We start from the raw sequence: 13,089 nt of genomic DNA, 5'->3' as shown, positions 1-13,089 counted from the left end.
AAGTGGAATATTCAAAACATTTTAATTTTTGTTATTTACACTTTCAATATACTAACATCAAATATGAGAAGTACATAATTCATACTCTTTTCAGAACTACATTTTGTGTTATATGGGGTAAAGACAAAATTATGTGTCACTGCAAGTCATCTAGGAGTCTTCAGTGAACTCATAGATAAATAATTGTTTTAATAAAAACGTATCAAATAATCAATGTATGTATATGTAGATATTAGTGCTTGTAAATATCAATTTCATGCAGAATGTTTATTGACATGACAATGGAAATTATTTACGCCCCAGAACTCAAAACTGAAAGAGTTTTATCCATTATACCTTTTATCTAGAAATCATGGATGTTTAAATATATCCATCTATTTGTTAGCAAAGGCTGTAGGAAAGTATAGTTTGTCTTTATTTAGAAAATATGGATTTTTTGCTCATTAATTTCCCTGTTGCCACAGTGTAGATTGACCCTAAGGTTCTGGTGCCTATCCGCTTTCGGCCACCCCTCCGTGTACATTGGTTATTGCCTGGCGCACCCTTATAAAAATGTTTTGGCTACACCTTTGTTGTGACCGGATTGCATTTTATTTGTTTTAACCCATTAAAGCAAATAAACTCCACCACTGTCCAGATCCTGGGGACAGACTTGTCTAATATTCTCACAACGATCATTCAAACTCATCGCCATTCTCCCCTTCAATGCCTTCTGCCAGGGTCCAAGCACCAAAGAAATGTCAGATTATCAATAAATCTCTCTAATTGTAACTTTTCTGTTGTGTGTGAGTCTCTCCAGGTTGAATTACTGTATTACAAAATCCTTACATCACCTTTGGCATCTTAACCAGAAGTAAATATTATCCTTGACCCGTCAAAATTTAGTAAACAATAACTTATGTCTATATTATTAGTACAATTGTTTTGTACACTTGTTGATCCATAAACCTAACTTTAAATTATCCCATGAATTGCTTCCCTTTATTTTTGACCATAGAATCAATCCATAACTGGGGGCTAATATAAAGTGGCAATGACACAATTTCGATTTCGTGTAATTTTGCATTGAAATCATGCAGCAGGACTCAGCAGGTGGTTCTGAGTTATTCGAAATCAAACATGCTTATTTTTAACACTAATATCCTACATTTAGTAGCTCCACAGAAGCACTCTGATTAACATCCAGTGAAAACCCATGTCTATGTTGTGACTTCAGAGGGACAACACTGTTGTAGCTAGCTCAGCATGCTATAATGGAGATGGATGGAAAGACTGATGATTGTTGCAAAACATCTTGTCTGAAATTGGTTTGTGTGGTTGAACCACCAACCTTTTCAAGCTCATGAGAGGGTAGTGATGCTGAGGAACATGGAGGCATCACTGCTCCCATCTCAAAAATCATCCAGAGTGGATCTCTAGCCTACATAGTCAGACTCTGAGGGTGAAGCTTATACGACCACAGCAGCGACATTAGAAAAAAAAACATGATACAAATAGAACGGTTTTTAGTATATAGATATAATTAATACTTTAAATGATCATGATTTTCAAATGAATACCGAATCTGAGTTTAAAGGAATTATCTACAGTATTCAGTGTAGCAACTCCAACTGTTTTTTAACCTCCAGGGTCGTCATATCTTCCTGTTTCCAGACCAAGAACAATGTCAAGCCCTCTATCTCAATTAAAAACAGCATAAATTCCTCTGAACCTTGTGTTTACACCATGAACCTATGAAACACCTAATAAAGAAGGCAGAGCCACTTTATTACCACAAAGTTAGCCTATATACACTCACCGGCCACTTAATTAGGTACACCTGTCCAACTGCTCGTTAACACTTAATTTCTAAGCAGCCAATCACATGGCGGCAACTCAGTGCATTTAGGCATGTAGACATGGTCAAGACAATCTCCTGCAGTTCAAACCGAGCATCAGTATGGGGAAGAAAGGTGATTTGAGTGACTTTGAACGTGGCATGATTGTTGGTGCCAGAAGGGCTGGTCTGAGTATTTCAGAAACTGCTGATCTACTGGGATTTTCACGCACAACCATCTCTAGGGTTTACAGAGAATGGTCCGAAAAAGAAAAAAACATCCAGTGAGCGACAGTTCTGTGGGCGGAAATGCCTTGTTGATGCCAGAGGTCAGAGGAGAATGGCCAGACTGGTTCGAGCTGATAGAAGGGCAACAGTGACTCAAATAACCACCCGTTACAACCAAGGTGGGCAGGTGAGCATCTCTGAACGCACAGTACGTCGAACTTTGAGGCAGATGGGCTACAGCAGCAGAAGACCACACCGGGTGCCACTCCTTTCAGCTAAGAACAGGAAACTGAGGCTACAGTTTGCACAAGCTCATCGAAATTGGACAATAGAAGATTGGAAAAACGTTGCCTGGTCTGATGAGTCTCGATTTCTGCTGCGACATTTGGATGGTAGGGTCAGAATTTGGCGTCTACAACATGAAAGCATGGATCCATCCTGCCTTGTATCAACGGTTCAGGCTGGTGGTGGTGGTGTCATGGTGTGGGGAATATTTTCTTGGCACTCTTTGGGCCCCTTGGTACCAATTGAGCATCGTTGCAACGCCACAGCCTACCTGAGTATTGTTGCTGACCATGTCCATCCCTTTATGACCATAATGTACCCAAATTCTGATGGCTACTTTCAGCAGGATAATGCGCCATGTCATAAAGCTGGAATCATCTCAGACTGGTTTCTTGAACATGACAATCAGTTCACTGTACGCAAATGGCCTCCACAGTCACCAGATCTCAATCCAATAGAGCATCTTTGGGATGTGGTGGAACGGGAGATTCGCATCATGGATGTGCAGCCGACAAATCTGCGGCAACTGTGTGATGCCATCATGTCAATATGGACCAAACTCCAGCACCTTCCAGCAATGCTTCCAGCACCTTGTTGAATCTATGCCACGAAGAATTGAGGCAGTTCTGAAGGCAAAAGGGGGTCCAACCCGTTACTAGCATGGGGTACCTAATAAAGTGGCCGGTGAGTGTATATTCCCTCTGGGACAATCTCAGAAGCCAGTTAAACAGACTTTTAGGTTTTTCTTTTCTTTTAAACTAGTCATTTAGTCTACCTCGTGTTTAGTTTCTAATAGCGTCTAGTGTTTGCATAGATGTCAGATTTCTGAAATCTTGAATTTGTCATGATCTTAACTATGATCAGACCCAAAAGCAGTAAACCAATACAGAGAGACCAGTGAAAAGTTTAACAGGTTTATTTAGGAGATTGTGAAGAATCCAGTGTTACTCTGAACACTGCTCAACCGGAACTGAAAGGTGAGGGGAAGACATTGCGGTTAGTTCAGGCTCAGTGGGAAATTTGATTGCTGACTCACGTTTCCAGAGAAGTTGTTGACTCTTTGACTCCAGTCTGTGTGCGGTAGTTCCAGTGTTTGTCTGATTCAGTGGAAGGCGGACAGGGTTTACCCAGAATGCGGTTATTTGTAGGTGAACGGAGAAGCTGACTGCCACTCAGATTTACTGCGGTACTTGAACGGGTCGTAGTGGAGATTAATCCCTTGCTCAGTGTAAAGTTCAAACCATCTCTTCAGGGGAAGTGGATTCAAACCTCCTTTTTGAACCCCAGCTCAGTTTGAAGCTCAGATGATCCTTCCAGTGAGAGAAGGTCTGAAACATCCAGTTTGCAGGGTGACTTCCTGCCGTGATGCAAAGCAAAAAAACAAGATTAAGACTCAGGTTGACAAGAACTCAGTTTGACTCAGCAAAACTCAGCTTGGCTAGAGTACCCAAAACTGGCAAACACTCTGGCGTTGAGGTAGTGGCAGTCAGCAGCTTAAGAGCACTCTGTTAACAAGGTAACCCTCTGCAGGTGTGTGGGGAGGCGGACCAGAACAAGGCGCCTCCTGGTTGAGGAAGGGAGACAAACACAGAAACACAAACACACAGACAGGAATCCTGACAGAATTATTAGAATAAAGACGTCATTGCTTAACTTGCAGTGGTTGTAATTCATATACAGATGGTTTATCACTCAGGCCAGATCCACCCTCTTTTGGTAATAGTGTGAATAAACAGAGACAAACAGTTCTTTGATTGATAATTAATAACTCTGTTGATAACCTAGCCTAGGTCACTAAATTGGTGTGGATACCTGGATTTTAACAGCCGGTCCAGGGACCATCCAGAGGTGAAAGGCATAAACCCTATAAGTAAGCAAATTAAAGCTACAATTATTTAACTAAGAACACTAAATTGATTTCACCTCCGATTTCAAATAAGTTAAATAATTAACTATAACTCTAGTTCTAGTTAATCATTTATTCATTGTCTGCAGGATATTATTTTGCACAGCAGATATAAACATTTACGTCACACTGGTGAGTCACTATTTACCTAGGGTGTGACTTCACTGAATTAAATGAGCTACAAGACCTTTGATACCAAACCGAATCAAACCTGGGAAGCAAGAGTAAACGACAGGCCAAGAAAACTGAAGAATTTCACCTGAGAAAAGACAAAGGTAAGGATTTTAGAAGTTTTTCAGGCCTTTTTACATGTTATTCAAAACTGAGTAACCATTTTGTTTATTTAACATAAAGTATTCCGTAAATTCAGCTCACAGAGAGGAACTCTTCAGTTCACATTTCTTCAGGAAAGCACAATACATAATTGAGGACAAAAGCCCAACCCAGCATTTATATAACTGTTGCCCTCTGTCAGACATTTCAGGTAGAATGAATCAACAAGCCGCCTCCGTCCACAGACGCTCAGATATTTTGTAGTCTCTGATAAGCACTGAAATTATGTCACCAGGACAGATCGTAGAAAAATGTGTCATACATTACTGGAAAATCTAGAGCGGGGTTCAATAGTCAGAAATCTTCAGGGTCTGAACATGGAAAATCAGCAAACCAAAAAAGATTAAAGATTTTTCTGAGTGTAACCTGAATCATGTCCTATGATCACTTAAGTGTGGTGGGGTTCTCTCTGTAGTTATACCTCAAAATATGAAACTATTCAGTGAGTGGGCAAAACTCAAATATATGTTTCAAATAAAACATTTATTTTAAACACATTGAATAACACAAACGATAATTCCCCATTAACCCCACAATAAAAAAAAAAAATACTCCTCAGCCGCTAAGGGCAAATAACCTCTTAAAATGACAGAAAAAAAACGTGTGGCCACACTAACACAAAAACTTTGAAACACCTGAGCAGGTACTGAACAAAATAGCTGGCACATACAATAAAATACCCCCCAAAATAAATCGTTGCAGGCCTGTTAGCTGTGTTAGCTGAAGAAATAATCCTTTTTCCAAATGTCCTTTACTCACAGTAAAGTCACAGTCTTCCAGCGAAACAAAAAAAACTGTGTGCGAGCCGCACAAGATGTCCGGCCGGGTGGCTGATGATGAGGTCCCTGCCTAGTCGCCGGAGGAGCCTCTGGCTTCCCTGGTCACCAGGGCACTATCCGGGCAGCGTTGCTGGCTGTTCGGAAACCAGGGCGCTAACTGAGTAGCTCCGAGCTGCATCTGGCAGGGGCTAACTTTTCTCGGCCTGCCCTCAAGCTGGGTTGAGGCTCATCAACTCGGCAAACGTGTAAATTATGAACTAAAACACTCAATGCAACTATGTCCCTTGAACATGCCCCGCATATTAGGTATTAACTCCAGTGGCTTTCCGGCAGAGTTTTTCCCTCCGAGCAAACTGTCTCTCTTTCTACCTTATTTTTTTCTTACCTAGCAGAGCTGAATCGGACTTCCCCCTTACAGGGAAGAAAACAAGCCTCTCTCCCTTTCCGTCTCCTGCGTCTTTTACTACACCCTTCTTCCCCGTTCCTCCGTTGCATTTCCAACCAATGAAATGTCCCTCTGGCATGCATGACATCGTTAAGTCATTCACAGACAGTGTTAGGAAAGTTCTCATTCCACGTGAACTAGTTCACGAATGAACTAGTTCAGTTCATAGTTCATAATTCAAAATTTTGAACTAAGTTCACAGTTCCAAAAAATGAACTAGTTCATAGTTTTTTTTTTCCTATTTTGCTCTATTACACCATAGCCTACTGTAGAACCACAGACAGCAATTATTTTATCAGTTGTAACACTGAAACTGTGCGTCACATTTCATCTTCATATCCAGTTTTGAATCCTTATCCAACCACGATTTACATTAGCATTGAGGGGACAGCATTTCCCCATTGTTGCTTTAAAACTGCAGTCTGTAACATTGAGGAGAGAGTAGACTTCGGCTGAAAATTTGAAGAAAAACAGGTTTCACGCCACTCCCCCACCCTCTCTGCTTCACTCATGCCCCACCTCCAAGCTCCACCCCTCTCACAGCATCTGCGCGGCTACCGCATGCGACCAGAAGGGGGGGGGGGGAGCTGTGATTGACACTCCATCAGACGCTCCTCTGGCTGTGATTGGTTGTTTTGACTCGTCCCGAATTATTCTTTCCAGATTGAAATACAGGCAGTATGCGGTACCAATTGAAGCAGTTTTTTTCACAGGTTACATATCACATGTACTGCTGTCTGGGCATAGGGACAGTTTTAGCCAATATCAGAATCAGAATCAGAATCAGAAATACTTTAATAATCCCAGAGGGAAATTACTTTTGTTACACGCTCTAGTTACAGTTTTACATGATATATACACACATCCAACTATACAATATAATAAAGATAAAAAATAAGAATAAAAAGAGATAAAATATATATACACATATAGCTCTTCTATATATATATCTGTACGTATATCTATGTATATGTAAAAACCTAAATCCAAATAGAGTGAAAAGTCCAATTAAAGTGAATAAATCCAAGTAAGGTGATAGGTGGCGTGCAAAAGTAGTGCATAAATGTCAATTACAGAGGGGGGGGGGGGGGGGGGGGGATGCTGAAAAACCTGAGGGAGGCGTTATATAAATTGATGACCACAGGTAGGAATGATTTCCTGTGGCGCTCTGTGGTGCATCTGGGTAGGAGGAGTCTTCTGCTGAAGGAGCTCATCTGCTGGACCAGTGGGTCGTGGAGAGGATGTGAGTCATTGTCTAAGATGGACTGAAACCTGGACAGCATCCTCCTCTCTGCCACGGTGGTCAGGGTGTCCAGCTGCTCCCCCACAACATCACCGGCCCTCCTGATCAGTTTGTTCAGTCTGTTGTTTTTAGCGGCCCTCAGCCCACTGCCCCAGCATGTGACAGCAAAGAAGAGCGTGCTAGCAACAACAGACTCATAAAACATCCTCAGCATGGTCCCACAGATGTTAAAGGACTTCAGCCTCCTCAGGAAGAATAGTCGGCTTTGGCCCTTTTTGTAGACCGCCTCGGTGTTTCTAGTCCAGTCCAACTTATTGTTAAAGTACACTCCCAGGTACTTATACTCCTCCACAGTGTCAACAGGAACCCCCTGGATGGAAACAGGGGTCAGAGGTGTTTTTTTCCTCCTCAGATCCACTATGAGCTCCTTAGTCTTTGTCACGTTGAGCTGCAGGTGGTTCAGCTCACTCCAAGTGACAAAGTTGCCCACCAAAGTCCTGTATTCACTCTCCTCACCCTTTTCAATGCAGCCAACAATTGCTGAGTCATCAGAGAACTTCTGAAGGTGGCAGGACTCAGAGCAATAGCTGAAGTCAGAGGTGAAAAGGGTGAAGAGGAAGGGGGAGAGGACAGTCCCCTGAGGCGCCCCAGTGTTGCTGACCACCCTGTCAGACACACAGTTCTGTAGGCGTACATACTGTGGTCTGCCCGTCAGGTAATCAACAATCCAGGACACGATGGGGGCCTCCACCTGCATCACAGTCATCTTCTCACCTAGTAGAGCCGGGCGGATGGTGTTGAAGGCGCTGGAGAAGTCAAAGAATATGATTCTCACTGTGCTCGCTGGCTTGTCCAGGTGATTGTAGACTCTGTTCAGCAGGAAGATGATGCTGTCCTCAACTCCCAGGCGGGGCTGGTAGGCGAACTGTAGTGGATCAGTGAAGGGCCTGACCATGGGCCTTAGCTGCTCCAGGACTAGCCTCTCAAAGGTCTTCATGATATGGGACGTCAGTGCTACCGGTCTGTAGTCCTGAGGGTCGCTAGGGCGCGACGTCTTTGGCACCGGAACGAGGCAGGACGTCTTCCACAGCACGGGTACTCTCTGGAGGAGCATGCTCAGGCTGAAGACTAGGCTAAATATTCCACACAGCTGGTTGGAACAAGCTTTGAGCACCCAGGGGAGTACACCATCGGGGCCCGCAGCTTTGCCAGAGTGGAGTCTGGTTAGCTGTGATTAGCTGGTTAGCTATGACAAAAAAGTGATTTTTAAAAACTTTCAGACTTCAGCTTTAACGCTTTGTTGCTGTCCATTCACTTCACACTAGTAGCAGCTGCAGCTTTCACCCCTACAGTATATTCTCAAAAACATCCGAAAAAATGTGCTGCTTGAATGGTCTTTTTTATGAGGAATTATTAAAAGAAAAACAGGAAAGTAGTCTTTAAGGTGCAAATGTTTTTTTGTTTTTTTTTATTATTTTTTCCATTTGAAATTTAATTTCAGTACATACTAAAAAGGAATAATGGAATCGTGGAAAATTATACTAGGCAGGTTTAAGTGCGGATTTTTAACTGAAAGCCGGCGGGCAAAGTTTGCAGAGAAATGTAAGATTGTTGCCATCATCCTCACCGACCACCTGGTCATAAACCTGTTTTAAGTGATCATTCTGCTGCTTTGTCGCATCCATGCTGCTGTGGCTTCCACGCTGCATTTTGTTTTGATGACGCACGCGGCTGTAGGCTACGACACTGGTAGCTGGTGTTGCCAGATTGGGTGTTTTTCCCGCTACATATTAAGGCCTGTTTACGGTGTGATTTAGCCGGGGTTTCGCCTGGAGGGCTCTATAGAAATCTGGCAACCTATTGAACGGAGTTGAACTGAGAGAGCGTGTCGTTCACAGACACCAGAATGAACGAGTTCACAATAACGTTCATCAGGCAGTAATGCAGTACGTTCAGTTCACCTTCGCCCGAATATGAACGAGTTCATGAACTTTCGTTCAATGAACGCGTTCAGGCACAACACTGTTCACAGAGGTCTATACAACACAGCTCTTTTAAATCAAAAACAGGTAAAGTAAATCTCTGCAAAATATTTAAATGCATAGCACATGAAAATAAACCAACTGTATCATACAGGACACCTATGAAGGGTTAATTTTACGTTAACCCCTTGTGGGGGTTTTACAGCAACATCACACAAGATGTAGCTAGCTTGAAAGTGCATTTTCTTTTTTAGAAGAGCACATGGGGGGTGTGTTAGCCTCCTTCTCACTGTGCTAATGCATTCAATAAATCAAAAGAGCTAGTAAAATTACATATATTACAAAACATTATATCCTGACTGGTTTTACATCTCAAAAAATATATATATTTCATTCACAGGTTCATGTGAACTCACCAGGATATTCTTCAACACAATAATACAGCAAATCTTCCTGCTCAACCGATTACATCTCCTGTTTCTACAATACAAATATAATAATCAAAATCGCGTTTTATACAGATATCTTAAGATTTCAAAACCAAATGGGAATGTTTTGAAAGTTACCTCTCTCCATGCAGACCAAGGCCTTAAAAGAAAAGCACGCTAGCTCTGAGCAGGGAGGAGCCGTGACTAACTGCTGTGCAGGTGTGGTGCATTCAAAGTCTATGGGAATTCTGATATCAGTACTGAACCAAAAACTCCCCAAGACTAAAATTCTTGGGGAGCTACTACTTTACAGACATCAAGGCCAAACAACCTCCACATATCACTCCTATATGCATGAAGTGCTGTCAGCGACTTTTAAATATGTGCACTCACCAATTGGTCTTGTTTGCAGTAGCCCTGCTTTGATCCATTAAACAATACTAATGAAATGTTCTTTTTTGAACACTTGAGACAATTGTAATGTGTTAAGTTTATTTCTTTTGCATTTGGCCAGTATTAACTTTTCTGTTGCAATGTGGGTTATGCTATTTGTTAGATCATAATGTAGCACTGCACCAGCTTTAAACCACTTGCTTTTCAGCAGAACACACATTTTTGTGCACCTGTACTTTTGAAGTGAACATTTAGTGTTTTGTTCAATGTGGTTTTGTGTGTAAGATGTATTGTATCATATTTCTTTTTCAAAACTTATTAAACATTACATAACAACTGCAATAATTGCTATCTGTGTACTTTACACACAGCACAAAATTGCATAATAGGGTTTAAGTGCATTTTTGTAGTTATACTATTGAACACTTTCCAAAAGAATTACCTGAAGTACAAGCGTATATAACTTCACTTCATAATTAGATTCAAATGTAACTTAAAATGCACTCAAACTTAATATTACAGTGTCGATATTAAAATGTGTACTTTTAAAATATGCTTTCAATGTACGTTACAATGACAACTTTGAGCATACAATTTAAAATATAGCAAAAATATATGTAAAAACAAATTTAAAATAAGTACACTTTAGAAATTACACATAACTTTCACTTAAAGTATACTTTTTTAATAATATATTTCTATAAAGTGTAACATAGTGTAATTATGTTAAAGTGTGTTAAAAGTATTAGCATGAAAGCGTAATGTTAGTATACTTTTTATATATTTACAAAAAGTACAATTTGTCTAAGTACATTTTCAGTAAACTATAGGAAATATGAATATACTTGAAATACAATAAAGCACATTTTTTTTTTACCAGGGTGTTTCCCAATGTAGTCCTGTTTCTCTGTGACTGGCTGGATGTGCCCTCTTCATCCTCTGACATGGGAGCTGGCTCGGAGCTCGTCTGCCTGGCTGTGTGTTTCCTGGACGGGGCCGCCTTTTACAGCTGCTTTTTTTATCTCTGCTTCTATCTCCTTGAACCCCAGTCGGCCTCAGCAGATGGCCGCTCACACTGAGCCTGGTTCTGCTGGAGGTTTCTTCCTGTTAAAAGGGAGTTTTTCCTCTCCACTGTCGCAAGCATGCTTGGTGTGAGGGATTGTATTCGAATCAATGAGTCGATGCAATCGACTGGTTTTCCTTAGATAGAAAACTTTGAATCAATTTGACTGTATGATCTGGTTGAACTGTAAAGTGCCTTAAGATGACATGTGTTGTGAATTGGCGCCATAGAAATAAACTGAATTGAAAATTGAATTGAACATGGAATAATGGTTGACATGAACATAATTGACATAGGTTTGTCAAGTTAGTCAATACAACTAGCAGGAAGAACAGCATGGGTTTCAACACAGAGGAGAAAACAATGAGATGCGCAAACATTATAACTTAATTTGTCAGGAATTTCTGAGAAACTTAGAAGAATTTTCCCCAAATATAGAATAGCAGTGAATTTCAACCCAACAGCTCACCTACAGAAAGTGGGATCCATTTCATGAAGCAGGTTTAACAAACTCGGGAACTCTGAGTTTTCAGTTTCATGACATCTGCTATGAATTAGCTTAATCAATTTTAAGAAGATGCACTCAGTGTTTAATGTGTGTAAAATTTTAAGTTTAGTTAATAAAATGAAATTTATTTTCTTAACGATGTGATTGGACACATTTAGCATATGGAAATCAGTTTCATATGTTGCCAGGGCTTTTTGTCCCGGAGGTATACTGTTGCGCACTCTTCCTCTTGCCCATATATGGAAGACACTGTGACAGAGCACAGCTGGTTTTTTAGAGAGACAGGTAATCAGTGTTTACATTTAAAAGCATGTAGATCACTCAGGAGATCAGATCCCAGGATGATGATTCCCGCAGAGGTATGTTTAACATTGAGCGTGAGGTGTGTTTAGAATTAATTATGACTCCTCCTTTTGATTATTGTTGATAACACATTTCTAGAGTCATGCATAGAATGCTGTTGACTGTTTTCACCTTACAGAAGTTAAAGGCAGTCCCTTATTACCTGGCTACTGAAGGTGCTCATCTAATTGATATCTTCTGTGTGTAGGTTGGCCTGCTAATGTTTCAGTTCCACTTTTAGTTTCAGTCCCAGATTTTGCTTTACTTTAGAATTTAATATTTTTTTAGGGATTAGTGGTCAAAATAATTATTTTTTTGTTCTTGTTGGTTTGGTTGAAGGAAGGGGGCGTTTTACGGTCCTCAGAAAGAAAAACAAAGGATTAGTGTTTTGCTATTAGGATCTGAAGTGATGGTTTCAGATAGGTTTACTCGGTTGTGGTTGTGGTGGTGACGGTGGGATTTCTAGTTACAGATGAATCATAAAATTGAGTGGAAAAACAACCAGATTTGCTGGAGGGCAGACAGGGTTGGACCAGATGAGTTGGTCCAGGAAGGAATGGAGCTGCCAGCCTGAGTCCTGATAGCAGAGATTACAGGGAAGATCTGCTGAGGATTTCTTGGAGTCCAGTAGTTGTGAGCTGGGTCCGAATCTGAAAGCTAATGATGGATCTAGCAACATCGATGCGCCTCAGTGGATGCGTTGACCTCAAACACCAAACTCTTGCTGAGTTTGAATTCAGTGGCTGCATCGTCTGAAGGCCAGATTCGTTAGTTAATTTTTTAATAAAAAAACTCCTAGTCCACAAGCATCCTATTTTACATGTTTACCTAAATATTGCTGTAATAATTAATGTTCACAGTATTTATTCACAGCATCTAAATATGTCAAAGATATTTTCAATTCAAATGAAGATATGAAATAATACAATATAACACAGGATAACTTAAATACTATTATTGTATTAGGGTCATCAAATCAGTGTCCATTGTCTAATAGGCTGCTTGTTGGGATTTTAGAGGTCTAGCAGGTGTCAGTATTCATTGTTTCCATGGGAAAAAGAAAAAAACCCCACAGAGTGAGGTTCTTTCCACAGACAAATACCAGGAGCGACCAAAATTCAAAGGCCTTACCACTTCCACTAGGTTTAAGACTCCGGCATCAGGCAGAGTGTTGGCAACAGACCCCTCTTATACCCCTCAGCTGATGAAACTAATTGTCTGCAGCTGTGAACAATTACTTACTAGCCAATGATCTCAGTGACACCATCTGGTGGAAGACTGAAAAAAAAAAAAAAAACTGACTAAATTTGTTGCCAAACGCGAACAATAATTCTACCT

General features: G+C 40.8%; 1 protein-coding gene across 1 annotated transcript in view; it reads left to right on the top strand.

The window, feature by feature from the left end:
• Positions 1-4,419: 4,419 nt before the first annotated feature.
• LOC119781157 overlaps positions 4,420-13,089 on the top strand; it is a 30,245-nt gene continuing 21,575 nt past the window's right edge. The window contains exon 1 of the mRNA XM_038281537.1: positions 4,420-4,510. The gene's annotated coding sequence lies outside the window, so the exon portion shown is untranslated. The remainder of the gene's footprint in view (positions 4,511-13,089) is intronic.

The sequence above is a fragment of the Cyprinodon tularosa genome, unplaced genomic scaffold (genome assembly GCF_016077235.1).
Source record: "Cyprinodon tularosa strain WSP-4 unplaced genomic scaffold, ASM1607723v1 ctg172, whole genome shotgun sequence".
Taxonomy (NCBI): Eukaryota; Metazoa; Chordata; class Actinopteri; order Cyprinodontiformes; family Cyprinodontidae; genus Cyprinodon; species Cyprinodon tularosa.
The sequence above is the reverse complement of the archived record's forward strand: the minus strand, read 5'-3'. Positions and strand labels throughout refer to the sequence as shown.